The sequence below is a fragment of the Equus quagga genome, chromosome 10, assembly GCF_021613505.1.
Source record: "Equus quagga isolate Etosha38 chromosome 10, UCLA_HA_Equagga_1.0, whole genome shotgun sequence".
Lineage (NCBI taxonomy): Eukaryota > Metazoa > Chordata > Mammalia > Perissodactyla > Equidae > Equus > Equus quagga.
This window is the reverse complement of record NC_060276.1, coordinates 62200182-62218836: the sequence shown is the minus strand read 5'-3', so window position 1 is coordinate 62218836 and position 18655 is coordinate 62200182.

Below are 18655 nucleotides of genomic sequence, written 5' to 3'. Positions count from 1 at the left end.
TTGCGGATGTTGAACCATCCCTGTGTCCCTGGTATGAATCCCACCTGATCCTGATGTATGATTCTTTTGATGAATTGCTGAATTCTGGTTGCCAAAATTTTGTTTAGAATTTCTGCATCTATGTTCATCAGTGATATTGGCCTGTAGTTCTCTTTTTTCGTGGTGTCCTTGTCAGGTTTTGGTATCAGCGTGATGTTGGCCTCATAGAATGTGTTAGGAAGTGGTCCATCGTCCCTAATTTTTTGGAATAGCTTGAAAAGGATAGGTATTAAATCCTCTCTGAAAGTTTGGTAGAATTCCCCAGGAAAGCCATCTGGTCCTGGGGTTTTATTCTTTGGGATGTTTTTGATTGCTGTTTCAATCTCTTTCCTTGTGATTGGTCTGTTCAAATTGTCTGCCTCTTCTTGAGTGAGCTTTGGGAGATTGTAGGAGTCCAAGAATTTATCCATTTCCTCTAGGTTATCCATTCTGTTGGCATATAGTTTTTTGTAGTATTCTCTTATAATCTGTTGTATTTCTGCAGAGTCTCTTGTTATTTCTCCTGGCTCATTTCTGATTTTGTTTATTTGAGCTTTCTCCCTTTTTTCCTTTGTAAGTCTGGCTAGTGGTTTGTCAATTTTATTTATCTTCTCAAAAAACAAGCTCTTTGTCTCATTGATCCTTTCTACTGCCTTTTTCGTTTCAATAGTATTTATTTCTGCTCTGATTTTTATTATTTCTCTCCTTCTGCTGACTTTGGGCTTCATTTGTTCTTTTTTCTCTAGTTCAGTTAGGTGTGCTTTAAGGTTGCTTATTTGGGATTTTTCTTGTTTGTTAAGATGTGCCTGTATTGCGATGAATTTTCCTCTTAATACAGCTTTTGCTGTATCCCATATGAGTTGTTATGGCATGCTATCATTTTCATTTGTTTCCAGGTATTTTTTTATTTCTTCTTTAATTTCTTCAATGATCCATTGCTTGTTCAGTAGTGTGTTGTTTAGTCTCCACATCTTTGTGCCTTTCTCAGCTTTTATCTTGTAATTAATTTCTAGCCTTATAGCACTATGATCTGAGAAGATGCTTGTTATTGTTTCAATTTTTTTTAAATTTGTAGAGGCTTGCCTTGTTTCCCAACATATGGTCTATCCTAGAGAATGTTCCATGTGCACTTGAGAAGAATGTGTATTCAGCTCTTTCAGGGTGGAGTGATCTATATATGTCTATTAAGTCCAATTGTTTTAGTTTTTCGTTCAGCTGCACTATTTCATTGTTGATTTTCTGTCTGGCTGATCCGTCCATTGATGTGAGTGGGGTGTTGAGGTCCCCTACTATTAGTGTGTTGTTTTTAACATCTTCCTTTAGGTCTGTTAATAGTTGCTTTATGAATCTTGGTGCTCCTGTGTTGGGTACATAGATATTTATAAGCGTAATTTCTTCTTGATGAAGTGTCCCTTTGATCATTATATATTGTCCCTCTGTGTCTCTCTTTAGCTGTCTTATTTTGAAATCCACTTGGTATGATATGAGAATTGCAACACCTGCCTTTTTTTCCTTGCTATTTGCTTGAAGTATTGTCCTCCACCTCTTCACCCTGAGTCTGTGTTTGTCCTTGGGGCTGAGGTGTGTTTCCTGGAGGCAACAAATTGTTGGATCTTGTTCTTTAATCCAGTTTGCCACTCTGTGTCTTTTTATAGGAGAGTTCAATCCGTTCACATTGAGAGTGATTATTGATGCATGTGGACTTAATGCTGTCAATCTGTCGCTCATTATCTTGTTTTCCTGTGTTTCTTTTCCTGTGTGCTTTAGACTACCCATTTAATACTGCAATTTCTTATGCTGGGTTTCTCAGATTTTTCCTTATCTATGATTTGTGACTCTGTTCTGTACTTTATTTTAGTGTCTACCTTGAAGTTTGTATTTAGAATCTCGTGTATAATATAGTCTATTCTCTGGTGGTCTCTTACTTACTCGACCAATACTGATTTAGACCCTTTGCTCTTCCCCTCCTAAATAATTATTTTCACTTTTTATTCCAACTCGTCTTATTCATTTGTAGTTAGAGTGCTAAGATCGTCCTTGTTTTGGTAGAGTCCTTATTTTTACCCTAATGCTATAGTTGAATATTTGCTATCCTGTTCTGGTTCTATCCATCGGTCTCCTTAGTCTGTGGATTGTGTCCCCTTTCTCCATTTTTTCTTTTTTCAAGTATGAGAGCCTTCTTGAGGATTTCTTGTAATGGAGGGCTTTTAGTTACAAATTCCCTTAACTTTTGTTTGTCTGGAAAAGATTTAATTTGTCCTTCATATCTGAAGGAAATTCTTGCTGGATAAAGTATTCTTGGCTGAAGGTTTTTATCCTTTAAAGCTTTGAATATATCACTCCATTCTCTCCTAGCTTGTAGGGTTTCTGTAGAGAAATCCGCTGACAGTCTGATAGGGGCTCCTTTATAGGTTATTCTCTTTTTTTTCCTTACTTCCCTGAGTATTCTCTCCTTATCATTCCTATTTGCCAACTTTACTACTATGTGACTTGTGGTAGGTCTTTTTACATCGACAAATCTAGGAGATCTAAAACCCTCCTCTACAGACATTTCTCCATTGATCCCTAGATTTGGGAAGTTCTCTTCAATAATTTCATTAAGCACACTTTCTGCTCCATTTTCCTTTTCCATATTCTCGGGAATTCCTATGATCCTTATGTTCTTACTCCTCATTGAATCCATTATCTCTCGGAGATTTTCCTCATTTTTTTAAATTCTTAGTTCTCTTTCTTCCTCTGTCTGGCGCCATTCAGCCTATCTGTCCTCGATTATGCTGATTTGCTCCTCTATGTGGTCTACATGGGCATTCAGGGAATCCGTATTCTGTTTTATCTGGTCCATTGTGTTTTTCATCTCAAGTAATTCTGTTTGATTCTTCTTTATGATTTCAATCTCTTTTGTGAAGTAACTCCAGAACTCGGCCTGTTTCTCTAGCTTTCTCTCTACCTCATTGAGTTTTTTGATTATAGCTGCTCTGAATTCATTATCACTTAGTTTACCTAATTCCAAGTCCTCAGGACTTAATTCTGTGTTTTTATTTTCCTTTTGGTCTGGGGCTTTTATAAATTGCTGGATGGTAGAGGAGCGGTTTTTTCTCATGGTGGTAGAATTCAGTTGCAGTTACAGCCTGTCGCCACTAGATGGGGGTCGAGAGCAGCGTGTTATGAGCTCTCCGCCTTGGGGCAAGATGGCTGCGTCCACTGGCTTCGCTGGGGGGAGGGGCTGTTACTCACACGCGCCGGTCTGGGTTCAGATCAGTTCTGTTCTCTGGTCTCCCAAGGCCCTTGATTTATAGGGTCCCTGCAGTCAGAAGCTTTCCCCCTGTCAGTGGGTCTCCACTGAATCAGCGGCATGAGTCCTGGATGATCCCCCGGTCGCGCAGTCACTCCCCCACTCCTTCCCGACCCTCGCCGCAGCCATCGCAGACTCTAGGGGAGGGAGCGATGTTCTCTCCTACTGTTCCAGCGCCTCCGAAGGTGTAAGCAAAGTTTATCATCTCCGCCTTCTTGCTATTGTAGGTCTCTAACGAGCTGGCATTATTTTTGTTCTCTGAAATTCAGTTCTTCCAATCTTTTGTTGTATTTTGGAGGGGAGAGAATCCTGGGTCAGCTCACCCGCCATTTTGCTCCGCCCCCTCTCTGCCATTTCTTCTTTTTATATGCCTCATGTCATTTTTGTTTTTCTAGTCCTCCTTCTTTCTTTTGCACTAAGTGAATATTTTCTGGTTAGTATTTTGATTCCTTTCATGATTTTTTTCACTATTTTTTGAGTTATTTTCTTAGTGGTTGTTCTAGGCTTTACTATATGTATATTTTTTAAAAATATCTCTTGATATTTAATTCTCAGAACATAAAAATCAATCATTTAAATATACAATTCAATTTGTTTTAGTATATTCACAGATTTGTGCAGTCATTTCCATAATCTAAGTTTAAAATATTTTTATCTCTCCAGAAAGAAAACTTAGAGTCAATAGTTATCAAGCCCTGGGAAACAACTAATATAATTTCTATTTCTACAGATTTATCCATTCTGGATTTTCATGTAAATGGAATCATGAAAAATGTCATATTTAGTTTATTTCACTTAGCAAAATGTTTTCATGATTCATCCATGTTGTAGCTTTCACCCAGTACTTCATTCTTTTTCATTCTTTTTTATTGCCAAATAATATTACATATTTTGGATATACCTCCCTTATTTGTAACTCATCAGTTGATGGACATTTGGATGGCTTCCACTTTTTGGCTATTATGAATAACCCTGCTATGAATATTTGTATTCAAGTTTTTGTGTGGATGTATGTTTTCATTTCTCTTGGATATACTTGTAAGAGTGAAATTATTGGGTCATATGGTAAATCTATGTTTAACATTTTGAAGAGCTGTCATATTATTTTCGAAAGTGGCCACACCATTTTACATTCCAACCATCAAAGTATGAGGGCTCTAATTTCTCAACATCCTCACCAGCAATTATCATTTTTAAAAATTTTATTCACCCTAGTTGTGTGAAGTAGTATTTCAGTGTGGTTTTAATTAGCATTTCTCTAATGACTAATGATGTTGTGCATCTTTTCATGTGGTTATTGGTCATTTGTATGTATTCTTTGGAAAAATATCTATTCAAATTCTTTGCTGATTTTGTTTTTATTGAGGTAAAATTGGTTTGTAACATTATATAAATTTAGAGTGTACGTCATTACATTCCAACTTCTGCATACACTACATCATGTTCACCACCAAAAGTCTAGTTTCCATCTGTCACTGTACAAATGATTCCCTTTATCCTTTTTGCCCTCACCCCACCCTTCCCTCTTTGGTAACCACCAATCTGTTCTCTATATCTATGTGTTTCAATGTTGTTTTTTTTCCCCTATCTTCCAAATATGTGTGAAATCATATGGTACATGTGTTTCTCCATCTGTCTTATTTTGCTTAGTGTAATACACTTAAGCTCCATCCATGTTGTTGCAATTGGTACGATTTTATCTTTTCTATGCTGAGTATTCTATTTTATGTATATTACATATATATACACCTATTATATATATATATCTTCTTTCTGTTAATCTGTTGATGGGCACTTAGGTTGTTTCCATGTCTTGAATATTGTAAATAATGCTACAATGAACATAGGGGTGCACATAGCTTTTTCAATTAGTGTTTTTGTATTTTTGAATAAATACCCAGAAGTGAAATAGCTAGATCATATAGTAGTTTTATTTTTAATCTTTTGAGGAATCTCCATTCTGTTTACCATAGTGCCTGTACAAATTTACATTCCAAACAGTAGTGTATGAGAGTTCCCTTTTTGCCACTTCCTCTCCAACACTTGTTATTTCTTGTCTTTTTAATAATAGCAATTCCAATGGGGATGAGGTGATATCTCTTTGTGGTTTTGATTTGCATTTCCCTAATAATTAATGATGTTGAACATCTTTTCATGTGCCTATTGGCCATCTGTATATATTCTTTGGAAAAATGTCTGTTCAGATCCTCTGCCCATTTGTTAATCAGGTTGTTTGCCTTTTTGTTGAGTTATATGTGTTCTTTATATATTTTGGATATTAACCACTTATAGGATATATGATTTGCAAATGTCTTCTTCCAAATGATAGGTTGTCTTTTTTTTTTTTGATGGTTTTCTTTGCTGTGCAGAAGCTTTTTAGTTTGATATAGTCCCATTTGTTTATTTTTTCTTTTGATTCCCTTGCCTGAGTAGACATGGTATTTAAAAAGATACTGCTAAGACCTATGTCTACGTTCGTACTGCCTATGTTTTCTTCTAGGAGTTTTATGGTTCCAGGCCTTACATTCAGGTCTTTAATACATTTTGAGTTAATTTTTGTGTATGGTGTAAGATAGTGGTCAACTTTAATTATTTTACATGTGGCTGTCCACTTCTCCCATCATTTATTGAAGAGACTTTACTTTCTCCATTGTATGTTCTTGGCTCCTTTGTCAAAAATTAGCTGTCCATAAATATGTGGGTTTATTTCCGGACTTCCAGTTCTGTTCCTTTGATCTTTGTGTCTGTTTTTCTGCCAGTACCAGGCTGTTTTGATTCCTATACCTTTGTAATATAGTTTTAAATCAGTAAGCATGATACCTCCAGCTTCTTTCTCAAGATTGCTTTGGCTATTTGGGATCTTTTGTGGTTCCAGACAAATCTTGGGGTTGTTTGTTCTATGTCTGTGAAAAGTGTCATTGGAATTTTAATGGGGATTGCGTTGAATCTGTAGATTGCTTTAAGCAACGTGGATATTTTAACTATGCTAATTCTTCCAATCTATGAGCATGGAATAGTTTTCCATTTCTTTGTGTCTTTTTCAATTTGTTTCAACAGTGTGTTGCAGTTTTCACAGTATAGGTCTTTCACTTCCTTGGTTAAATTTATTCCCGGGTGTCTTATTCTTTTTGTTGCAATTGTAAATGGGATTGTTTACTTGATTTCTCTTTCTGGTAGATCATTGTTAGTGTATAGAAAAGCAACTAATTTTTGCATGTTTATTTTGTACCCTGTACAAATTTATTGTATTTGTTTATTATTTCTAATAGTTTTTGGGTAGATTCATTAGGGTTTTCTATATATAAAATCATGTCATCTGCAAATTGTGACAGTTTTACTACTTCCTTCCCAATTTGGATACCATTTATTTCTTTTTGTTACCTAACTGCTCTTGTTTCCAATATTTCCAATACTATGTTGAGTAAGAGTGGCAAGAGCGGGCATCCTTGTCTTGTTCTTGTTCATAGAGGGACTGCTTTTAGTTTTTCACCACTGAATGATGTTAGCTGTGGGTTTGTCATATATGGCCTTTATTATATTGAGGTACTTTCCTTCTATGCCAATTTTATTAAGAGTTTTTATCATAAATGAATGCTGAACCTTGTCAAATGCTTTCTCTACATCTATTGAAATGATCATATGAGTTTTCTTCTTCATTTTGTAATGTCATATATAACATTGATTGATTTGTGTATGCTGAACCATCTTTGCACCGCTGGAATAAATCCCACTTGATCATGTTGTATGATTCTTTTAATGTACTGTTGTATTAGGTTTGCTAATATTTTGTTGAGGAGTTTTGCATCTATGTTCATCAGAAACTTTGGATTGTAATTTTCTTTTTTTATATTGTTCTTGTCTGGCTTTGGTATCACAGTAATGTTAGTCTCATAAAGTGAGTTCAAAAGCATGCTCTCCTCTTCAATTTTTTTAATAGTTGAGAAGGATATGTATTAAATCTTCTTCTAATGTTTGGTAGAATTCACCAGAGAAGCTTTCTTATTCTGGAGTTTTGTTTTCCGGTAAGTTTTTGATTACAGTTGCAATCTCCTCACAAGTGAGCGATCTATTCAGATTCTCTATTTCTTCTTGATTCAGGTGGGAGGTTGTATGAATCTAAGAATTTTATTTTGGTTATCCAATTTGTTGGCATATAGCTTTTCATAGTATTCTCATAATCTCTTGTATTTCTGTGGTATCTATTGTAATTTCTCCTCTTTTGGTTCTTTGATTTTATTTATTTGAGCCTTCTCACTTTTTGTTTTAGTGAGTCTAGCTATAAATTTGTCAATTTTGTTTATCTTATCAAAGAACCAGCTCTTAGTTTCATTGATCTTTTTTCTTGTCCTTTTAGTCTCTATTTCATTTATTTCTGCTCTGGTTTTTATTATTTTCTTCCTTCTACTGACTTTTACCTTCATTTTTTTTTGAAGTTCCTTTAAATGTAACATTAGATTGTTTATTTGAGATTTTTCTTGTTTCTTGAGGTAGGCCTTTCTTACTATAAAATTCCCTCTTAGTAGCACTAGATTTTGGCATGCCATGTTTTCATTTTAATTTGTCTCCAGGTATTTTTTTATGTCTCTTGATTTCTTCATTGATCCAATAGTTGTTCAGTAGCATGTTGATTAGTCTCCATATTTCTGTGACTTTTACAGCTTCCTTCTTGTAGTTGATTTCTAGTTTCATACTGTTGTGGTCAGAAAAGATGCTTCATAGATTTCAATCTTCTTAAATTTCTTGAGACTTGTTTAGTTTCCCAACATATGGCCTATCCTCGAGGATGTTCCATGTGCACTTGAGAAGAATGTGTATTCTGCTGCTTTTGTATGGAATGCCTATATATATATTAAGTCCATCTGTTCTAATGTTCTATTTAAGGCTGATGTTTCTTTGCTGACTCTCTGTCTGGGTAATGCATTCTTTAATATAAGTGGAGTATTAAAGTCTTCTACCGTTATTGTGTTGCTGTCAACTTCTCCCTTTAGGTCTGTTAATAATTCCATTATGTATTTTGGTGCTTCTATGTTAGGTGCATATATATTAAAAAATGTTACGTCTTCTTGATGGATTGTCCCCTTTATCATTATATAATCTTCATCTTTGTCTCTTTTTATCTTTTTTGCCTTAAAGTCTATCCTGTCTGATTTAAGTATGGCTACATCCACTTACTTTTGGGTGCTATTTGCTTGGAGTATATCATCTTCCTTCCTCTCTGAGCCTATGTTTTTTTTCAGAGCTGAGATGGGTCTCCTGGAGGCAGTATATTGTTGGGCCTTGGGTTTTTCTTTTTTTTGTTTTTGAGAAAAATTAGCCCTGAGCTAACATCCGCCACCCATCCTTCTCTTTTTGCTGAAGAAGATTGGCCCTGAGCTAAGATCTGTGCCCATCTTCCTCTATTTCATATGTGAGATGCCTGCCACAGCATGATTTGATAAGCAGTGTGTAGGTCCACACCCGGGATCCGAACTGGCAAACCCTGGGCTACCAAAGCAGAGTGCATGAACTTAACTGCTATGCCACCAGGCTGGCCCCTGAGCCTTGTTTTCTAATGAATTCATTCACTCTGTGTCTTTTGATTGGTGAATTGTCTATTTACATTTAGGGTGATTATTGATATATAAGGATTTAGTACTGCCATTTCATATTTTGTTTTCTGGTTGCTTTATATTACCATTGTTTCTCTTTACTTCTGTCTCTGCCATTTAAGTTTGGTGGTTTTCTGTGATGTGTTTCTGTTTGCTCTTTTTTTATGTTTCATGTCTCTGCTCTGAACTTCTGTTTTGTGGTTACCATAAATTTTGTATAAAAGGCCTCATAGATAAAATAGTTCTTTTTCTGCTGACAGCATTTCATCTTAATTCGCCTATGTAGCTTCTGTCCTTTTTCTCTTTTTCTATGTTTTTGTTTTCATAATTTATCCCTTTTTGTATTGTGAGTTTGTCATGAAATTGGAGTGCCTATAGTTATTTCTAATGCTTTCTTTCCCTTTAATCTTTATAATTGTTTACTGTCTTATTCTGGTATAGAGTTGCAATTTTCTGATTCTATTTATCATCTTGCTTAAAGCTTTGTACATATTTGCCTTTTTGTTTCAGGTAGTAGAGATCCTTTCAACATTTCTTGTAAGGCAGGTCTAGTGGTGATGAACTCCCTCAGCTTTTGTTTGTCTGGGAAAGCCTTTATTTTTCCTTTGTATCTGAATGATACCTTTGCTTGATAGAGTATTCTTGGCTGATAGTTTTTATTTTTTGATATTTTGAATAAATCATGCCACTCTCTCCTGGCTGTAGAGTTTCTGCTGAGAAATCCACTGATAGCCTAATGGTGGTTCCTTTGTAAATTATTATTTTTTAGCACTGAACCTAGCCTTGGTAGGTACTCAATTAATATTGATTGAATGAGTAACTGGATAGCATCACAGCCTTTAGTATTTCCTCTTTAAAATCATGTTTCCCCACTGTAACTAATGGGGCATTTCAAAAATTGCAAATCTGATTGTTTCTCTCACTTTCCCTGTTTAAAACTCCTGCTTGTTTCCCATTGACAAGGTGAATGAAGGGGAGAATAAGGGAAGGTAAACCTGAAAACAAGGCGATGGCAGATCTTTGTGGGTCTTTAATGCAAGATTAAGTTATGTAGGTGTAATTCTACAGTTAATAAGAAGTTATTTAAGATTTTCAAGTAGGAAAGTAATATCATAGTTGTATTACAGGAAGATCACTTAGGAGATAAATGTGACAAACAGATTTGAGAAGGGGGGAGATTGAAGACAGGGAGGCTAGTGAGGAATCTTTTTTTCATAAGCTTTAATAAAGAGTACTCATCTGTATCATCCTCCCACACATGAGTAGAGCACTTTAGAGTTTACAAGTCGATTTCCTCAAAATTATACTATATGCTCCTCAAAATAACCCTATAAGTAGCAGGGCAAGAAGCATCATCATTAGTTTCCAGATAAACAATTTGAGGCCCAGAAGGCTTCATTGCACAAAGTCATAAGAGGTAATAGAACTGACATTTCTAACTCTAGGTCCAGTGAGGTTTTGATTTTCTTTACAACAAAGAGTTTACAATGGCATCTAAACAAGGCCCTGCATCTGCTTTCAAGACAGGATCCCCTAGCTACATGGGGATACTTAAATTTTAATTTATCAAAATGAAATAAAAATTCAGTTCTCCAGTGGCTCTAAACACATTACAAGTGCTTAATAGCTACATTTGACTAAGAGTTACTGTATTGAAATTCATGGAAAGTTCTACTGGACAGTACTAGCCCAGATATTTACTCTTATGTTTGCTGAAATTTAAATTTATGTAAGACAAAATCTTCAGGCCTAACTAAAGCTCTGGGGTCCCTCAACATCTAGTTATTGAATCCATCTGGGATCTTTGTTTGAAGACTTCCTAAAATTATTCTGAATTAAGAGACACCAAATCTATGCCAGTTTTCTGGGAATACTTGGAAGCCAACAATTCAGCCAAAAATCAGACTAAACATCTCTCCCAAGATGGAAGCTGTGGGGAGTAAGGGGTGGGAATGAAGGTGACAGAGCTGGGTCAGCTGACAGAATTGTCAGGGAACAAAATATAATAGAGTCCAAGGAGGTCAGATAAGGTCAAAACAACAGGCAAGTCCAGAGCCAAGGTAAACAGAGAACCAGAGAGTTGGACATGAAGACATAGAAGACATCGAGGTGACCTTTGGCCCTGGGAAAAGAGTGCTCTCTTTGTTTGTTATTCTCATGGATCCATAAGGGAACCTGGGCTCACAGATGCCTGCTGCTCCAGAGTGTCTAAGCTAAGGGTTAGAATTAGATGACTGGACTTTTTTCGCCCTAATGTTTTAAAAGATCTGAATTGAATGCCTCTTCTTCAATGCACAGCTTTTCCCATTTACCACATCTTCCCTCCTCTCCTCCACCAACTCCCAGTTGGGTTTATGCCTGGTCTTTACACATTATATTATCGGTTTGGGTTCCTGAAGACATTTAAGTTTGTGATTTCTGGCTTATGTCCTGCTGGTGCAACATTCTCCTTTTAAATTAAGTCAAGAGTGCCAGGCCTCCTAAAATGTTCTTAAACTTTTTTATCTGAGAAAACAATATGCGTGCTAATATAAACCTGAGTAGCTTGCACTAGGGTTTACAGTACTTTGTGTCCTGGTAATTCAATAGAACATACTACTACATATTGATGCAAAAAGGAGGTATACTTATGCAACACGTATATGTATTTGAATATATGTGTGCAACACTGTGGGTTATGAGTATGTTAAGAATTCGGGGAAGAGAAAGTTTAGTATAAGCTGAAGTCATGAAAGAAGGCTTCTTGATGGAAATGGGTTGTAAACTTGGTCCTGAAGGGTAGGTAGTGTTTAGATTTGGAAAAGAGAATTGAAAAGCATTCTATTAGGTTGAACCATCTGAAATTGCTATTTGGCCACTTTAGACGTAAAACAGGACTTTAAAAAGTTTTTAAAAGTTTACAAACAAGTTTACAAAAAAGTTCTTCAGTTGCCTGAGAAATTGCTTGGTGAAATAAATTTTGTATATCCATTCTTAAGGCAAAGAATAGTCATTGCTCTGCATCCCTGTTTGCAGAATTTCAATTTATTATCCCAGGACTTACATTGGCCACATCTAGCAGCCTGCATTTCTGGTAGGCTGTTTCTTTAGATTCTTTGACTACTTTTAATGGATGACTCATCTGGAAACAATTATTCACGTAAATGACAGCCATATTTCTCACTTTTGCCTACAACTAGTTCATAGGTGAGCTCTAGTTCTTTTTTTCAAGATTCAGGTCAGTTATCACTTTTTAGGAAGGCTTCTAAATTAGCAATGGAAACAGGCTCCCTGGCCATTCACTTAGTCTACCTGCCAGGCCAGATTCCTAGCATGCACAACTTGCCCTGACCCCACACTAATGGAACAACAGCTGCTAAGGCACTGCCCTTTCAGAGGCATCTAAGTCACAGTGGTTTTCATGGTCATATGTCCTTCTCAAATATTTATCTGAAGTTTCCTTGTGCTTTTTTATCTCATTATTTTAAATGGTCTATCCCTGTAACAGGATAAGTGATAATCCAGAGCATTTGAACTACACTATAAGTAAGTTGTTATCTCAGCTGTTATTTCACTGGAGCCTCCAAAGACCTTGCAAGTTAGGCAGAGGGATGTTTAGTCTTACTTCACAGATAAGAGGTTGAGGGTGGAAGGAAATCACTCTTTGCTGAATGCTTACCATGTGCCTGGATCTTTACCAGGTGCTTTATATACACAATCCCATTTAATTCCTCAAAGCAGTCTGGTGGTGTATGTGCTGTTACTATACATGAGGAAACATGTATGAGGAAACAGTCTCAGAGTGGCTGAATTACTTGCCCATAGTTACACAGCTAGTAAGTGGCAGAGCCAGGAGCTGGACATAGGACTTTAAGACTATTCTTCAAGGTTTGGGGTTTACTTTCTATAAATATACCCTCCCTAGATAATTCATAAGAGGTTTCTTTGGTGCAAGTATTTAATCCTAAATTGCTTCCCCAACTGGCTTCAAAGCCATATTTTTCTCTCAGTCCAATCAATGTGCACTGAACCAATGCATCAGCAAGAAGAAAATATTATCAGGTAAACTCATTGGGCTTGGGGTGGAAGTAGGAGGCAGGGGAATCCTGTTGTATTCCAATGCCTTAGAGAAGTGAACAGTATTTTTAAAATGAGGCCTAATCCAGTTTCTCTGGGTTCTTAATCACTTCAACTGACCTTTTGTTCAACCTCTCTCTGGTTGTGGTAAGTTTGTGATGCCAATTTTCCCACCAGTCTTGCATCTTCCTCTAGCATTAGAGCTCTGTGCTTGGCTTTGGACACCTTCAGGTGCCTCTAAGAATCTCCCAGGATTGTACATGGGGCTTTGAAACTAGGAAGCTGCACTATCTGTCTTTTCCTGTCCATGCCCATATACCTAAAATCTCCTATCTGTATCCTACTGCCCAGGTTAGGGCACCACATACCAAACTGTGACACCTAGGAAGGCTCTAATCCTGCTGGTGTTGTCTAAATTTTAACTTCATCTTCAATCCCTATAGAGGTAATGTGCTATAGTAGAAAAATGACAGGCAATGGCATAAAAGGATATGTGAATGAACTGAGAGTTATATAATGCTAAGGGAGGGGTGAATCCATATTGTAAATATATAATCATTTCTTCCCTCAAATAACCTATAAGTTCAGTGCTATGTCAAAGAAAACCTCAATAGGATTTTTTCCATGGAACTGATTTTAAAATTCATATGTTACAGTAAATGTATAGTAGCCAATTCATGTTTGAGAAAAAATGGTATATAAGTGGTAGAACTTGTTCTACCAGATATTATGACATATGATAAAACCATAAAAAGTAAAACAGTGTGGTATTGGTTAAAGACTAAATAAATAGCTCAACAGAACTAAAGAGTTAATAAACAGATCATATAAATAGCACAATTAGTAAGTGATTATATATAATTTGTATATAGTATACAATTAGCAATTAGAGTATGATATATATGAATATATAATTAGTATGTGATAAAAATAGTATTTTAAACAGTAGTGAGCAAATGCATTATTCAATTTTCAATTGTTGGGACACCTCGCTGTTGATTTGGGAAAAAATAGTATTAAAGTCATACCTCAAAGAATTCACAAAAGTTAGCTCTGAAATAAAGTCCCCAAAACACAAAGTAAAGATTATAAAAGTGTTAAGTGAATATATATATGATAGATGATTTGGCGGTTAGGAAGCAATTTTTCTTAAAGAAGAAAAAAAGTAAAAACATAAAGAAAGTTGATTATGTCCCTGGAAAACAAGCAAGGGACATGAACAGACAGACATTTCACCAAAGAGGATATACATGTGGCAAATAAGCACAGAAAAGATGTTCAACATCCTTAGCCATTTGGGAAATGAAAATTAAAACTACAATGAGATATCACTACACACCTATCAAAATGCCTAAAATAAAAAACAGGAACAACATGAAATGCAGGTGAGGATTCAGAGAAACTGGATTACTCATACATTGCTGGTGGGAATGTGAAATAGAACAACCACTTTGAAAGAGTATGGCAGTTTCTTATAAAGTTAAACATATACTTACCATATGGCCGAACAACTTGCACTCTTGGTCATTTATCCCACAGAAATTAAAACTTATCTTTACACCAAAAATATGTACACACATGTTCATAGCAGCTTTATTTTTAATAGCCCCACTTGAAAATATCCAAGATGCTATTCAGAAGGTTAGCAGTTAAACAAACTGGTATATCCATACTATGGAATACTATGCAGTAGTAAAAAGGAACAAACAATTGATACATGCAACAACCTGGATGGATCTCAACGATATTATGCTTAGTGAAAAAACTCAATCTTAAAAGGTTACATACTGTATGCTTCCATTTATATAACAATTTCAAAATGACAAAATTATAGAGAAGGAGAACAGATTAGTGGTTGTCAGAGTGTAGAGATAGCAGGGAGGGGGAGAGTGTAACAATAAAGGAGTAGCATGTGGTCATGGAATACTTCTGCATGGTGATTGCAGTGATGCTTACAGGAATCTAAATATAGGATTAAAGTCACACAGAAGTATATACATACACAGACAAATGAATACATGTAAAAATGGTGAAAACAAAATAAGATCTGTAGTCTAGTTAGTAGTATTGTACTAATGTCAGTTTCTTGGCTTTGATATTGAAACTACAGTTGTTTAAGATGTCAGCATTAAGGAAAACACGTATCCTGGGTGAAGGGTACAAGAAAGTCTATGCAATACTTTTATAACCTCCTGTGAGCCTATAATTATTTCAAAATAAAAAGTAAAAAAAAAGCATTAAAAAGCGTCAATAAATTTGATTACACCATTATTAAAAACTTCTGCATGACAAAAAGATACCATTACTAAGTTAAAATACATGTGATAATACTGGAAAAAAGATATTCTCAACATACATAGCAGAAAAAAGATTAGTATCTAGAATATATAAAGTACTTCTACTAAACAATAATAAAAACAGAAATATTCCAGATCATAAAAAGGCAAAAGTTATAGATATTTTTAAAATGAGTAAAGCCAAATGATAAATGTCCACATGAAATAAAGTTCAACCTCATCAGTTATCAAGAAAATGCAAATTCAAACAATGTTTTTGTCACCAAGCAAGTTGGCAAAATAAAGTATGTAGAAATAAGTACTCTCAAACACTGCAGGTGAGTGTAAATTGGAACCACCACTTGGGAGTGCAATTTGACAGTATTTATTAACAAAAAGTGTCTATACAAAGACATAGTTACTACAACAAATAAACTTTTGTACTTGTGCACAAGGAGACGTATGCAAGGACGTGCAGCATTATTGGCAGTAATGAAAAATTTGGAACAGCCTAAATGTACATTAAAAAGCTGTTGGCTGAAAAAAACTCGATTTATCTATACTATGGACTACTGTATATCAGCTAAAAAGGCTAATAATATGGAATGATTAATATAGATAGATTGATAGCAATTATACATATACATACATACATATCTGAATAAAAAGTAATCTACAGAACAATATATTCAGCACGGTATCATACAATCACGCAAATCATATGATATGTTATGACTGTATAAATTTGTATGTAAATGCATAGAAAAAGGTCTGGTAAGATACAAACCAAAAAAAGAAGGAGGAGCTAGAACAGAGACTGAGAAAGTAGTGGTGAAAGGGATCTTCATTTTTATGTGTAAATACATTAATTTTTCAATGGAGAATATATTCATATATTAAGTGTGGAACTAAAAAAATAATAAGCTACCCATAAAACCAGTTACACCTGGGTTTAAAACCCCAGCTCTTTAACTTACTAGCTATGTGAGCGTGAGGAAGTCCTTTACCTTTCTGGGTCTCAATTTTTATGTGTATAAACTAGGGATAAGAATAGGACTTACCTTGGATTGAGTTTTAGAGTATAGGAATAAGATAACAACACATGGAAGATATTCAGTAAATGTTAACTATTGTTAGCATTTTTATTATGGTTTCTATATGAACTGGCCTTGGCCTCCAGTGCCTGCTCTGATCTGGTCATTCCATCTTGTCAGCCACGTCCTTGTCTGAGACCCTTCCAGCCATCCTTCCCTACAGCTGTACAAGACCTCACAAAGACAACCAACTGGAGGTATCAACCTCTTGGTGGCAGAGGGCAGGTTAAGTTTTTCTCCTGTTCTGTTTTGTTTTAATAAATAAAGCTGTTACTAAGGCTAAACCTAATTTGTTATCTGCTATCTCTCCAACACTTCTTTGCCTTTGCCTTTTTCACCATCTGTCCTTTGGATGTGCTTCTCTGAAGACAAGTGGGGACAAGTACTGGACTGGGATTCAGATAACCTGGATTAGATTTCTTGCTCTGCAATTGATGACTAGGAGAGATTAGGCAATTGTTGAAACACTTCTTTCTTTGTAAAATGGACAAATTCATTCCCATTTTCATCTGTTGTGCAAATCAAAGAAAAAAATAAAAGGAAAATACCTGTCTACTACAAAGATCTATACAAAGGAGAATATTATCATATTAATTGCGCATTGTCTTTTAAAAATGATTAACCAATGGTTACTTTTAATAAATAATATATAATTAATAAATAATGTAAATAGTTTCAAAAATAAATTTTTTATTTAATAACTAATTCTATCTTGATAGAGAAGAAATAATTAACTAGAAATATTTTCTGTATCATTTCTCCTTTACCAATATATGTGGGAAGCCAGGGCTTGTACTGTGAGAATTGCAGGCCATGGTGTCCAGGAAAAGCTCATCAAAGTAAAGGTCTGAACAATTTATCTTTACTCTTCTGAGGATAGACATTGTATATTCCATTTCCTCTATCCTCAAACTTAGCTATAATTTGAAGGGTAAATGAATATTAGGTACTATACATTCATGTTTGTGCCTGAAAACACACCATTTGCCTTTTAAGCTTTGCCCCAGGGTAGATGTGAAAACTCATTCAAAAGAAATTGGCAGTAACAACTGTACTGGAGAGAACTGTTTCTGAGTGTTTTCCCACCTCCCATCATCCCTGGCAGGCAACAGCTGCCAAGGTAGCAGTGTAGACATGGAACACCGAATATAAAGGAAACTTCAGCATCATTTCAAGTTATCCAGCCCTGAAAAGGGGTAGTACTGATAAGCTTTGAGATCATCTCTTCTTTCAAAGTCAAAGAGAAGAAATGCTGTCCATCAGCATTCAGGGGACTAATCTGGGCTATGTCTGCTTATTTGGTGTTTAGAAATATTTATATAACTTTCTCAAGTTCTTCATGAGAGGCCCAAAATTTAGAAGCAGTAGAGTATAGTGCTTAAGAGCTTGGGCCCCAGAGCCAGCTGGATGAGTTCTTGATTCTACCGTTTATAAAAGTGAGTGACTTTGGGCAAATGACTTAACTTCTCTGTGTCTCACTTTCCTTATCTGTAAAATGGATATAAGGTTGTTTGGAGGACTAAATAAGATTTTCCATGTAAAATGCTTAGAATAATGCCTGAGACTTAGCAAGTGATTGATAATAATACTTATTAACATCATCTATCATTATCATCATCATCATGCTATCTAGTATAGCATGCAGCAGGACTATTGTACCTTTTAATTTTTTAAATTTACTCAACATTTCTCTGTCACTGTCAAATTCATACCATGAAAAATAATGCCCTTTTTATTAGAAGCATGCACCTGTCTGATTGACTGACTGACCCACCAGACTCATTTCAAAACAGTTCAGTTGAATAATCCTAGATAATAAGAGCCAGTCATTTACCATGTGAATTTATTGAACTTCATGTTCCTTCTCTCTCTTTCTCTCCTAATCCCTGGAGTTTGTGAATATGTTACCACATATGGCAAAAGGGACTTTGTTGCAGATACAATTATGGGCAAAGACCTTGAGATGATGAAACTGTCCTGGATTATCTGAGTGAGTCCAATCTAATCACATGCATCCTTAGAATTGGGAGAACATTCCTGAGCTGTGGTTAGAGATGTGACTGAGGAAGAATGGGGAGAGAGAAGCAATATTGCTGGCTTTGAAGATGGGAGAAAGGGGCCCCGAGCCGAGGAATACAGGTGGCCTCTAGAAGCTGAAGAAGGCACAGAAATGGAATCTCCCCTAGAGTCTCCAGAAGGGAACACAACCCTTGATTTTAGCCTGGTGAGACCCACGTGCAACTTCTGACCTGCAGAAATTTGCAGTGGCAAAGACAGGCTATTTGGGCAAAAACTGCCCTCAACCTCTCTCAACTCCTGATCTTCCTATAT